At 31.1% G+C, this 12,500-nt stretch overlaps 1 protein-coding gene and 2 long non-coding RNA genes across 9 annotated transcripts in view; 2 read left to right on the forward strand and 1 right to left on the reverse strand.

Moving 5' to 3' along the window:
- The window catches only part of LOC147028273 (uncharacterized), a 2,876-nt gene extending 1,956 nt beyond the window's left edge, over window positions 1-920 (forward strand). Inside the window, exon 2 of the long non-coding RNA XR_015057499.1 lies at window positions 1-920. This exon is cut by the window's left edge and continues 970 nt beyond it. This is a non-coding gene — a long non-coding RNA (uncharacterized LOC147028273).
- CFAP44 (cilia and flagella associated protein 44) overlaps window positions 1-12,500 on the forward strand; it is a 160,541-nt gene that overhangs the window by 86,465 nt on the left and 61,576 nt on the right. The window lies entirely within an intron of this gene.
- Window positions 1-12,500, reverse strand: part of LOC147028272 (uncharacterized) — a 123,324-nt gene that overhangs the window by 44,635 nt on the left and 66,189 nt on the right. The window lies entirely within an intron of this gene.

Below are 12,500 nucleotides of genomic sequence, written 5' to 3' on the forward strand. Positions count from 1 at the left end.
AAGAAAGTTCTGGGAAGAAAGTGCAGGCTTACTCCCCCTTTTTACGTCATCAAACCTGAAAGCCTTAAAAGACAGAATTGGAAGAAGAAAAAAAAAAACGTAAAAATATATATATATATAGGTGGAAATCTCATTTTGAAAAAGACTGTGTTGGGTGAGGATTGAGTTGGGGTTGAGATTTTGAATGTGAGGGTTGGGGTTGAGATTTTGAATGTGAGGGTTGGGACACACACACACATACACATCAACAAACAAAAGTTAAGCCTTGACTATTCAGTTGAGGATTCTGTGTTTGGGGTTCACAGATCTAAGAACGTCCCCCTTGACACACATTATATACTGTTATACACCTCGGACTTAGCCCTCGAGTGTCCACAACGGTGTATAGTAGGAGGGAGTGAAGCGCCAACCTATTGCTTCCATTGCACACACACACACAAACAAAAGTTAAGCCTTGACTATTCAGTTGAGGATTCTGTGTTTGGGGTTCACAGATCTAAGAACGTCCCCCTTGACACACATTATATACTGTAATACACCTCGGACTTGTCCCTCTAGTGTCCACAAAGGTGTATTATCTGCTTAGTTTTGTCTTTTGTAATTCCTGTGAATAAAATGAACCTAAAATCTCTTCCCCTTCCAAATCATATATTTTATAAGTCCAAGGAACTGTATCTATTACATCAACAATTTTAAAAAGTTCTTTCGTCCATCGTTCAGTAAAACCCTTTTCAAAATGAGATTTCCACCTATATATTCTTACGATATCACCAACTTTGAACTTAGGTTTTATGACATTAATCTCTTTTTCATATTTTAATTTTGTAAATGTTTCTGATGGCTTCATATTCGTTGACGTGTGAATCGTGTCATTATACTTATCCACAATATCCTGAATAAAAGATGACCATTGTTGTGAACCGAGTTGTGTGAATTTTTTATATAGTCTCTCTTTTAAGGTACGATTAAAACGTTCAACAACAACTGCCTTCCCTTCATTAAAGGTACTGTATAATGTAATACTGTTATTTTTTAGAAAATTCATAAATGTCTTGTTATAAAACTCTCTACCCTCATCAGTCCACAATTTCTTAGGTTTTCTCTTACTTTTATTAAATATCTGTTGAAAAGCTAACATAAGAGTATTACCTGTTTTGTTTTTAAAGGGACAACCCACGCATATCTACTCCTCAAATCAATAACGGTTAAAGCATACTTGTACCCCTTATCATTATTGAGTTCAATCAAATCAGCAGACCAGATATAATCAACTTCCTTGGAATAAACTTTCCTTCTCTGAAACTTTGTGAATATTGGTTTATGTAATTCATCAGCTAATTGCTCTTCAGTCTTAATGGCATCATTACAGCCCATAAAGTTTTTGAATTTCCAACTCCAAGTTTCAATTTAGCACTAATCATCTTCTTCACGATGAACCTATCAACTTTTTCTCTCAAGGTTGGATTTTGTATCAGAGACAAATTATACAACATTTCTCTATCGGCTTCATGCTTTTCTTCCAACGTTGTGGTATTCCCATAATCAATATCGTGTCTCATGCACACTTCATCAACTCTATTGATTGGTTTACTCCAGGATTTAGGATTGTCTGCCTCATCTAATCTTTTATCTAAGTTTGTGCCTGGACCACAGAAAGAATAACCTGGAAGATGTAATTCCCTGGTATTCCAGTAGTTGTAAATTTACTTCCTGATAAAAACTTTTGTATATCTCCTCCGAGTTTGTGTTTGGAGATAAATTGATTTTTTTTTGAACCACACACCGAACATATACCTTTTTGTATAACCCTGTTATTTTTACTTTTAATATATGAAATATTTTTAGTATTAGTTTTCTTTTTACATTTGAGACAATAACTCATTTATTTATGAGAAAAATTCCTGCAGAGTGCAAAAACCTTTTTAGTTTCCAACATGCACATTTGAATCTTAATTTTTAAAACATAAAGAATCCTTAGAAATGCCTTCACTCTCTCCTCCATTTATTTAAGAAAAAACTTGAATTAAAATCCATATCTTGTCGATGCTAATAGTCTTGTCGAAAGTATTGCAAATAGACTTGTCAATTCTTTGTTTTCCTCCTCGGTGGGTTGAGTTATTTTCTGTAATACCACCAATCTTTTTTGAATCTCACTGGTTTCCATATTTTGATATTTATTCATTCTCTCTCTTTCCTCCCTCTCTCTCTTCTCTCTTTCCTCCCTCTCTCTCTTCTCTCTCTTCTCTCTTTCCTCCTTCTCTCTCTTCTCCTTTTCCTCCTTCTCTTTCTTCTCCCTCTCTCTCTTCTCTCTTTCCTCCTTCTCTCTCTCTTCCCTCTCTTCTTCAACTCCTTCCTCATCCCTTACTATACTTGAATCGTTTACACCCCATAGAATATTATACATATATTCATCAGGATTTCTTGTTATTCCTGTATCCAAAATAATTTTTTTTACAACAGGATACCAATAAAATTTCTTTTGAATTTCTAAAAGAGCCTTACCTTTTCTTAACCTTATAATTTTTTCATTATTTAACATTCTAATTAAATCTAAAGTTGTCGGTTTATCAACATCAGCATAATGCCAATCTTTTATTGAAAATACCTCATTCTTATGTTGTAGAACATATTTATTAAAATACCGAATACCCTTTTCTTGAAGGTATGCTTGAACACAGAAATGATAATTTTCTTGAAGCCTTCTTGCTGTCATTTATGTATTAGAAATATATGTTAGAATAATATTATGGCACGAAACACCTCCCCATCTTCCCATAGTTAAATCATTTTGTATTTCCTTACTTATTATATATAATCCTGTTTTTTCTGTTTTCATGAGATAAACAAGGGCAAAACCATTATTATATTTACCCTTATTAAATTCTTTTATTTGTTGTTTACTAATCGTGGCTCCACAAAACTCATTCTCGATACCAAGTGGATAATATTCTTCCTTACGAGACTGATTTAATTGTTCCAGGTCTTCGAGGTTAATTTTAAATGACCAATTATACCCTAAATCATTCATATCATACCCCCATTGTTCTATTCTCATACAAACGATACGCCCTTCTTTATAAAAATTTATTTTAATTCGAACTGTGAATTCTGTATGACCTGGAGATAATATCAACACTTCTGTATCTTTAGAATACACAGCCGTTTTATTTAAGTATATATATTGTGATAAATCGCTTAATCTCACCAAGTCATTCGCGTCAGTCGGGCTTGGATAATTTTTTAATTTATAAGCATTTTTCATGTTAATATTTTTGTTTATATTATATTTATGTCGTTCAGCCTGTGCCTTTGTGTAATAATTTGATAAATCAATATCCAGTTCTTGAGATACACCAAAGATAGAACCATCTTTACCAACATAAGTCATTTATATTAGATTAAAAATAATATCATAAAATTTTTTATTTTTGTTGAGTTGAAATAACACATATAGACATAATTGACCACAACACTTGGAATTTAATTCTTGGACTTGAAATGTTTGATAAACACCATTCTGTAAGAATTTTATGACTTCAACAGGTGGTGGAAGACCAAAACTATCAAAATAATATTTGTCTTGACTATTAAAAATACAAACCCAATGAGAACCGTTCCCATCATTATCTTCTAAGTTCATAATAATATTCTTTGTATGTTTCGACACATTTGTTAATTCATCTCTCATACAAATAACCACATTATGAATTTTTAATTTCTTACAATATTTGGCAAGTTATAAATTTGATGTTGTATTCTTTCCAAATTCTTTCAACCACTCATCAATGCTCATTTATTTATTAGAAAGATATAATCCATTACCTCTTTTCGTTAATTTTACACCTGCTTGTGCTATAGAAGAAAGCATATCTCCAACTAACAATCTCGCTTTATCAGGCAGACCTTCAAGTTTTTCAGCAAAATCTACAATTACACCACTTCCACTAATTTGTTTCTCCAACTCTTTGTTATGTCTTTCCAATTCTTTTTGAGCCTGGAGTTGAGCCTTCCTTTCGTTGGCAGTTTTGACCGCTGTTGAAATACCACCCGTCAATGCTCCAACCGCACTTAAACCAGCAAATAAAGGAATTAGAAATGGGAGAAATCCTCCACTCGTCTCTCTTATTGAATATTTTTTCAACATTGGTTTTGTCATTTTAATTTTAAGTGAGCCAGTGTCATTCAAGATTTTAACCTGTTCTCTTGTGAGCAAAACATCAATTCTTACTGCTCCTTTTCTCTGAATTGTATTAACGTTAATCGTACAAGGCTTTTGATTTTGAACACAAGATGATAGTTTATGAAGATTGATTTGATTAACATATACCCCAGTTGGTACTTTGCCACTCATTTATTTAACAAAAAAATTATGTGAGACTAATCATCACACCATTATCTGTATTAATCTGCAATTCTGTTTCTTCCAAAAGCAAACAATATGTATCAACTTCTTCACTCTCTCCTCTTTCAATGTATAGGGAAGTATCCACTCGATTAGACTTTATAGTTTCTTTTTGAGCGCTCAGGTCAAACGTATAGATTGTATACAAACTTTTAAATGCTGTCATATCTAAAATAGGTTCTTTATTTCCATTACTTTCACACACCTTTTGGTAAGACTTGTATGCTTCAGCAAAATCATTTTTTTCCCAATTAATTTCCAATCTATCTCGTGGATAAAATGTTCCATCTAGAGAAACGCGAAGTTGTTTCACCTTAGCATTATCACTCAATGCATTATTCTTATCAGTCGCAGTATCACCATCTGGCTTTTTAAAAATCATCCACAGATATCGTGGCTTTCCTTCCAGAACACCCAAATTCCACGTGTAAGTAGTTTGATTGAGTTTAACGTGTTGACATCTTCTTTTGAGGTATGATACACTGAGTGGTTTTTTTGAGTTAAGTCTTCGATTCAACATCTCTTCTGTTTTAAGATTAGGAGTATATTCACTGATATACCAACTCATCTCCTCAATTACAAATTTATTCTGATCACTAAAAGCATTACCAACACCAAAAAGCAATCTATTTTCATTATCATTCCTTTGTAGTTGAAATCTAATTTTAAGACCATACAGAACTTTATCATAATCACAAAATCCAAATATACCTTTAAGAGGAACTGCCACAGTAAAACTATTTTCTGCTTTTGTATCATCATTATACATTCCTTTCCTTTGAATATATCCAGGGTCTGTGTTTGTTCCCGTTGACATATCAGGAATAAAACCTTCGACAGACCCCTTTCCCATTCTATCACTGAATGTATAGAGTGTAAATTTCATCATTTCAGATACAGCAGAGACATAATCAACCGCTTCAACTTCTTGTGTTCCAATATACAATCGCACACTATCAAACATTTTCCAGAAGAAATCATTTACAAGTGTAGCGTTTGTGTTATTCCCAGCCTTAGTGAATTTAAATTTACACAACAAGAAACTTTCGGAGAGATTCAAATAGGTTTGTTGATTATTTATTTCAAAACTTTTTGTACCATTTGTATTCCAGTCTGTTCCAGTTATTGCATTTACCTTGAAGTAATCTTCTTTTTTAGTGGAGTTTGAGATAATAATAGTATCATCCAAATCATAGATACTATCAATTGCTTCCATACTTGTATTTATTTAGGAAAAAAGATGTTAAAACTTTTGAAACCCTGATCCAAGTATTTGAATTATTTTCTGTCGTTCTTGGGGGACAACTGAGTTTTACCTTTCTTAATTTCTTTTATTGCTTGTAATTTATGAGATTCTTTCTGAGCATCTTTTATACTCTTTACAGCACCTGCTACATTTCCCACAGCAGAAGCAGTTGAACCAATTAGGTCTTTATGTTTAAGAATAGTTGAACCAATACCCATGAGAGTATCAATTATCCCATCTCCTCTAAATTGATGTCCGACACCCCTTTGTCTCTTAGGTTTATAGTATCCTCTACCAAGATACATACCTTCACCCTTGTAGTACGGGGAAAGGAACATCCCATCCCCTGTAATTATTTTATATTTTCCCAACTCGTGCTTCCTCACAATAACCATCGTATTTATTTATTGAAAAACTTCACGTAGGTGAATTCTGATGGATATAACTTCTCCATTAAAAGAAATCACACGATTATCTTGGTCGGTTATCCTAAAATTTACTCTGTGTATGGTTTTTCCTGACACAGGTAGATAAACCAAATTTTTAGGCTCCATATTGAATTTATAACCAATTGGGGTTGAGTATGCGCTGAATGAAAATATTGTATTTGTTTTTAATCCATCATTATAAGCACCATCAATCAAATCACAGTGAATTAACACCGAATTTATTCCTGAGGATATTTGAATGACATTATCACTGTAAAACGTCCCATTAGTTTCAATCTTTTTGAGGAGAAACCTAATAACTCTCTAAATGAATTATCAATTGTGAAATCAACCTTGTAGTTATTTTTTACTTTAATCGTTGATTTTGAAGTATGTTTTTGAATGTTTATAACAATATTTTTTGGTTCATCACCCTGTTCTTTCATAAGACGAGCAATTTCGGAAGATATTTGAGAAATCTCGTATGCTCCGGGTGAGACTGTTATCGTTTTGTATCCACTTCCCGGATTATAACTAAACTTGTCATTTTTCTCGGTTATATTAAATAAGGTATTATAAGTCTCCATGGACAATAAAGATGCCTCATATTCTTTTGTTGTGTCAAGTTGTAGTGGGTATGGGAATGAAGATGTGTGGTCGCTTGTTGTGAAATTAAAACTCAGGATTGTGCTTCTCATCTTATTTAATATGAGATAAAATGTCTTTATATTGAGATTTATTAATTATTTTCATGTTCATCAACTGGTCTAAAATGGCTGATGCTTCATTAAAACAATTGTTATTTCCAGCCTTCTTACTGCCGAACAACAATAACAGTCTATTAACTAATTGCGATGGGTCATTTGGAAGAAAACTAATACCTGAACCAAGGATACTTAAAGCCTGAATAATGTGTTTCTCCTTCTCATTCTTCCTACTTTTACCAGAAAGAATAACCTTATAATTTAGAGTGTTCAGCAAATCAATATATACTCTATCATCATTATTTTCCATATCCAATGGTTTATCAATATACTTTGATTCATCCCTCACAGTTGAACCTTGTCTTCCATCTTTTGTGAGAAGAAACATTAATCTCGGAGTTAGTTTAACAGGGGGTTGAGCAGAACTTAAGAACCTTAATTCATCATTAAATATCAATACCTTTTCTTGAACAAGATGAAATATTGCTGGTTGTTCTGTTGGAATGAGTCCTGCTTTGGTTTTTGAATCCGCTGAATATTCATTGTTTTGAACAGCATTCACAATATAATCAGGGGGTTGATTAATCTCTTCCAGTTGTTGAAATAAACCTTCATCATCATATTCTAATTCTCCTAAATGCTCTAATTCTTCCTCCGTCATTTGACTGAAATCTTTTAACATTTGGAGCTTTCTGGGAGTATATTCTACTGTGGGAACTGTGGAAACATCTTTCATTTTTTCTTGGGAAGTTTTTAAAAGTGGTTTAAAAAATTTCTCTTGTTTTTTTTCAAATGCTTCTTCGCCCGTTAGTTTCTGTCTGCGTTTCTTCTTTATGTCTTCCTGTTGTTTTACAACTTTTGAAACCAACTCTTGATGTTCCTTAAATCTTCTTGCTCTTTCTTTTGTATCCATTTATTTATTGTAAAATATCATTTAATGAATTGTAAAGATCAACAGGGAAATTTTCCTTTTCTTCATCATTCAAGTAGATGTGTTCAAATAAATCCTTTTCTTTAAATATTTCATCAAATTCTTTATTAACATTAATGCGAGTTGTAATTTCTTCTTCACTAATCCTTGCATCTCTGCTTTTCATACGTTTGTGTTGAGTTTCTTCATCAACATCAAAACCGAATGATAAAATCTTCACTCCGCTCAGATATTTAATAATTTGTCTCGTTCCTTCTGGATTAGTTTCTAATATCCCAACACCACCAGATTTTAGTTTCTTTAACTCACTCTTACAATGTGAATATTTTGTTGTACCAAGAGAAACCTCCTCAAATATTTGTCCTTCATTCCTCAATCGCATATGTTCCTCCACTGAAATATAGTGATAATCTTCACCTTTTACTTCTCCAGGTCTTATTGCTCTAGTTGTTGTTGATACAATGCGTATCACGGGGTGTTTTTTAAGTAAATTTACAATATTCTCATTTGTACTACACAAGAACCTTGATTTATGAAAGTTTTTTCCAGAAGCAGATTTACCCACAAGATTTATAATAATAGTTGTCATTTATATATGTAATTGTTTATAAAACAAAAAATATATCCCTTAATATCTCATCTTGTTTCACAACAATATATTTATATTTTTCAGTCGTGTGCTTCATATAATCCTCAAATTTCTTTTTACTACATAATGTAGAACAATTATCTCTCCAAAAATTATTGATATCTATTGAATTTAACTTGAATAAAATAAAAGTATTAGCATTGTTTCTGATGGAACGACGAGGAAGTTGAAAGTACGATTGACTAAGATAAATACAATTACAAGAAGAATGTCTCCCTCTTGTGTAGTAGCTGTCCATTACCGTTTGGTTTCTCTCATTAACACAATCATCAAAGATAACGAGGTTCTTTTTGATTTATCCAAATCTTGGGGAGACGGTATATCATCCGTATTATCACTAAGAATACAAGTTATAAGATTTGATTTCTTTTTACATCTCTGTGTATCACAAAATAGTTGAATTATATCTTCAATGTTATAATCATTTAGGTTTTTTTGACGTTTAAATAAACCTATTATATCTTCTTTTTGAAGACCAGCATTAAAACCTTGTGAGAGTAGTTGATACTCTGGTTGAAAACTCGACTTTGTGAAAATTATTAAATTATCATAATCTAAAAAGTTGGGAGTGAGGAGCATTTTTAAAAGTAAGCAGGTTTTTCCACATCCACTTGAACCAACTATGAGACATCTTAATGAATTTGGGAGATTTTTATGGTTGTTAAATTTTATCTTATTTTCCCAAATAGGTAAAAAATCATTCATTTATATATTTGAAAAACAGATTATTTAATTTATTATTGGCTTTTTTAGAAACTCTATATTTTATCCTAAGTTCAGGTTTAATTTCAAGATAATCCATTATTTTATTTATACAATATCTTGTGTTGATATTTCCCTGAAAATTACATCCATGAATAATATACAACAACAATCCTTTGAACATTTCTCTTATACGTTCAGTTTCTTCCCTTGTAAGGAAAGGTGTGTTATCATCCTCATACTTTACATTCATTTCTCTAATCAATCTTGTAAAGTAATTCATTTTTTCTGTAAATCTAAAAGAATTATTTTCCTTTTTATATTTTTTATTATCATTAATTAGAAGATAATCACAGAATATACATTGTTTATAGGCTTTTGACTCTGTGTTTAATCCCTGTCTTTCACACGCAGGACAATTCTCAAATTTGTCATATGGAGAATCAGGAAAGTCTAGCATATTTATAAAGTAAAACTTTACTTAAACTGAAATTCATCTATACTTTCAGTTGTATATTACCATCGATATCGATATACTTTTTTCATTATCAGATTCAACGACAACATTTTTTATATTAAAGGTAATTTTAAAATTATCGTTAACTACTATTGAACGAAATGTCATTTCACCTGATATTTTATGATCCTTTAGTTCATCAAGATTTACATTTTTACTGGTGTTGAAAAAGATACAAATTTCTCCTTGCATATTACAGATGGTCTTATCTTTTCTTTCTAAAGCTTCACCCATAAGGTTTTTGTTCTTTGATACTTTTTCTTGTTTCATTGCTTTTTCTAGTTTTGAATATATTACTAGAAGGAGAGGAGAAACTTTTGTTAGAGATACTTTAATTGATGTTCTACCAGGTATACTAAAAGCCCTTCCACTGAAGGAAATTGAAGAACTCATATTATTTACCATAATAGTTTTTATCCAATAGTTGTTATATTTATCTTTGTTCAATTTTACATCCTTGACATATTTCTCAGTATCTTTAACAGATGAAGAGATTGATTGAAACTTGTCTTTTGTGTCTTGAAACATTGTATTTATTAAGTGAAAAAGTTGGAGGATAAAATGTTTTTAAGCACAGATTCACCTATAAATTAAACGAAATTTTCATCAAGAAAATTTTAGTTTAAGCAAAGTTTTATTCTATAAATATGGTGAATACAACGTACTGCGATGTTTGTAATCACGAATATAAACATTATAGAAAACACCTCCGAACCAACAAACACACATTTAATCTATTTCATCAAATATCTCCTCTTGAGTTGGAAAGAAAACATTGTGATATCTGTTCAAAGGATGTTTTGAAGAGTAGTTATAATCAACATCTTCAATCACAAAAACACAAGAAAAATGAGTTTAAAGTAAAGGGAGACTATTATATTAAAAACACTGATGAGGCATTTAAAGGGCATATAAAAATAAGGATTTTTCAATTTGGAGAACCCGGTCCATCATCAATAGCTGAATCAATTGAAATAGTGAAACCCGATGTTGAAAAATTTATTAAAAAGACATTAAAAGAAATGAAAACTTTAAAGTTTTATATGGGAGTGAAAATGAATATGAAAAGACAAGATGAAGAACAAACTCCTTATATGAGAACAGATCTTCATTTTATAACATCATTTCAAGATTTTTTGAATAGTGGGGTTTATGAAGAACTATCAAGACAAGAGGAGGATGTTGATAATACAGTGGTAGGAAGTGGATTCAATATTAAAAAATCATCTTTTTAGATATACACATTCTAAAATCAAACCCTCTTAAAGCTTCTTCTTATATTGAATTACCAAAAGAAATAAAACTAAAGAAGGCAGTTGTTAATATTAAGAACAATGATAATAAATGTTTTCTCTGGTCTGTTCTTGCTCACTTACATCCACCAAAATGTAATTCAGAAAGAGTAAAACAATATATGAAATATGAGAATACCTTGGACATTAAAGATTTTAAATTCCCAATGCCATTAACAGATATTCCTAAATTTGAGAAAAAGAATAATCTTTCTATTAATGTATATGGATTAACGGATACAAACAAAGTTCAAATATTAAAAATTTCAAACAACTATAAAAATGAAGAAACACACATTGACCTTTTATATTTTAGTGTTGGAAAGAATTCACATTACACATACACATTACACATACATCAATAATTTATCAAGATTAATCTCTTCTCAGGTATTCAGAACAGCAAACAAAATATATCCTTGTAAGCGATGTCTTAATTCATTTCATACAAAAGAACGATTAGAACAACATTCAAAATATTGTAGTAATCATAAATCAGCTGTAATTACAATGCCTAAACCTGGTGAAAAGATTTATTTTGAAGATTATAATAAATCTATCATGCACCCATTTGTGATATACGCTGATTTTGAATGTATCCTTAAAAAGATAAATACTGCTTCTCCTAATCCAAAAGAACCATATACAAATAAATATCAAAAACATATTCCTTGTGGTTTCTGTTATTATATCAAATCATCTGTTGGAGAAAAGTATAACAAACTTGAACATTATCGTGGAAAAAATGCTTCACAAGAGTTTGTAAAACGATTAGAAAAGGATTGTATAAGACTCACTAAATTAATGAAAGAAACAAATGAACCGATGAAATTAACCAAAGAAGAAAAATTAGAATTTAGAATGAACAATATCTGTCATATTTGTGAGGGGGAAATTAAGGAGTCTAAAGTTAGAGACCATTGTCATCTTACTGGTAAATATAGAGGTCCCGCTCATTCCTGTTGTAATCTTAATTATAAATTACCTTCTTTTATTCCAGTCTTTCTTCACAACAGCGCCAACTATGATACACATCTATTTATAAATGAACTTTCAAAAACACCAGGGAATATTTCTGCCATAACAAACACAAGTCAAAAGTATATTTCATTTTCAAAAATGATATTCACAAAACCTTTAACTCGTATTAGGTTTTTAGATTCTTACAAGTTTATGGGAACACCACTAGCCTACCTCGCATCAAATCTAAGCTCCACGGACTCTTTTCCAAATCTTAATTCATTCTTTCCAAAAGAGGAAATTCTCACTAAAGAGGAAATTCAGATTAAAGAGAGAATTCAAAGTAAAGAGGAAACTCTAATTAATGAAGAAATTCTAACTGAAGATGAAATTCTAATTATAAAGAAAATTCGAACTAAAGAGGAAATTCAGATTAAAGATGAAATTCTGATTAAAGAAGGAATTCTTACGAGAGAGGAAATTCAAACAAGGAATGAAATTCAAAGTAAAGAGAAAATTCTTACAAGTAAGGGAATTTATCCTTATGATTATATGGATTCATTTATGAGATTTAAAGAAACACAACTTCCTTCAAAAGAAAGTTTCTATAATAACCTTTATGAAGAAGAGATAAGTGATAAGGAATATAAACACGCACAAGAAATATGG

Source organism: Eptatretus burgeri, chromosome 4, assembly GCF_056783735.1.
Source record: "Eptatretus burgeri isolate ZD-2024b chromosome 4, Ebu_testis_v1, whole genome shotgun sequence".
NCBI lineage: Eukaryota > Metazoa > Chordata > Myxini > Myxiniformes > Myxinidae > Eptatretus > Eptatretus burgeri.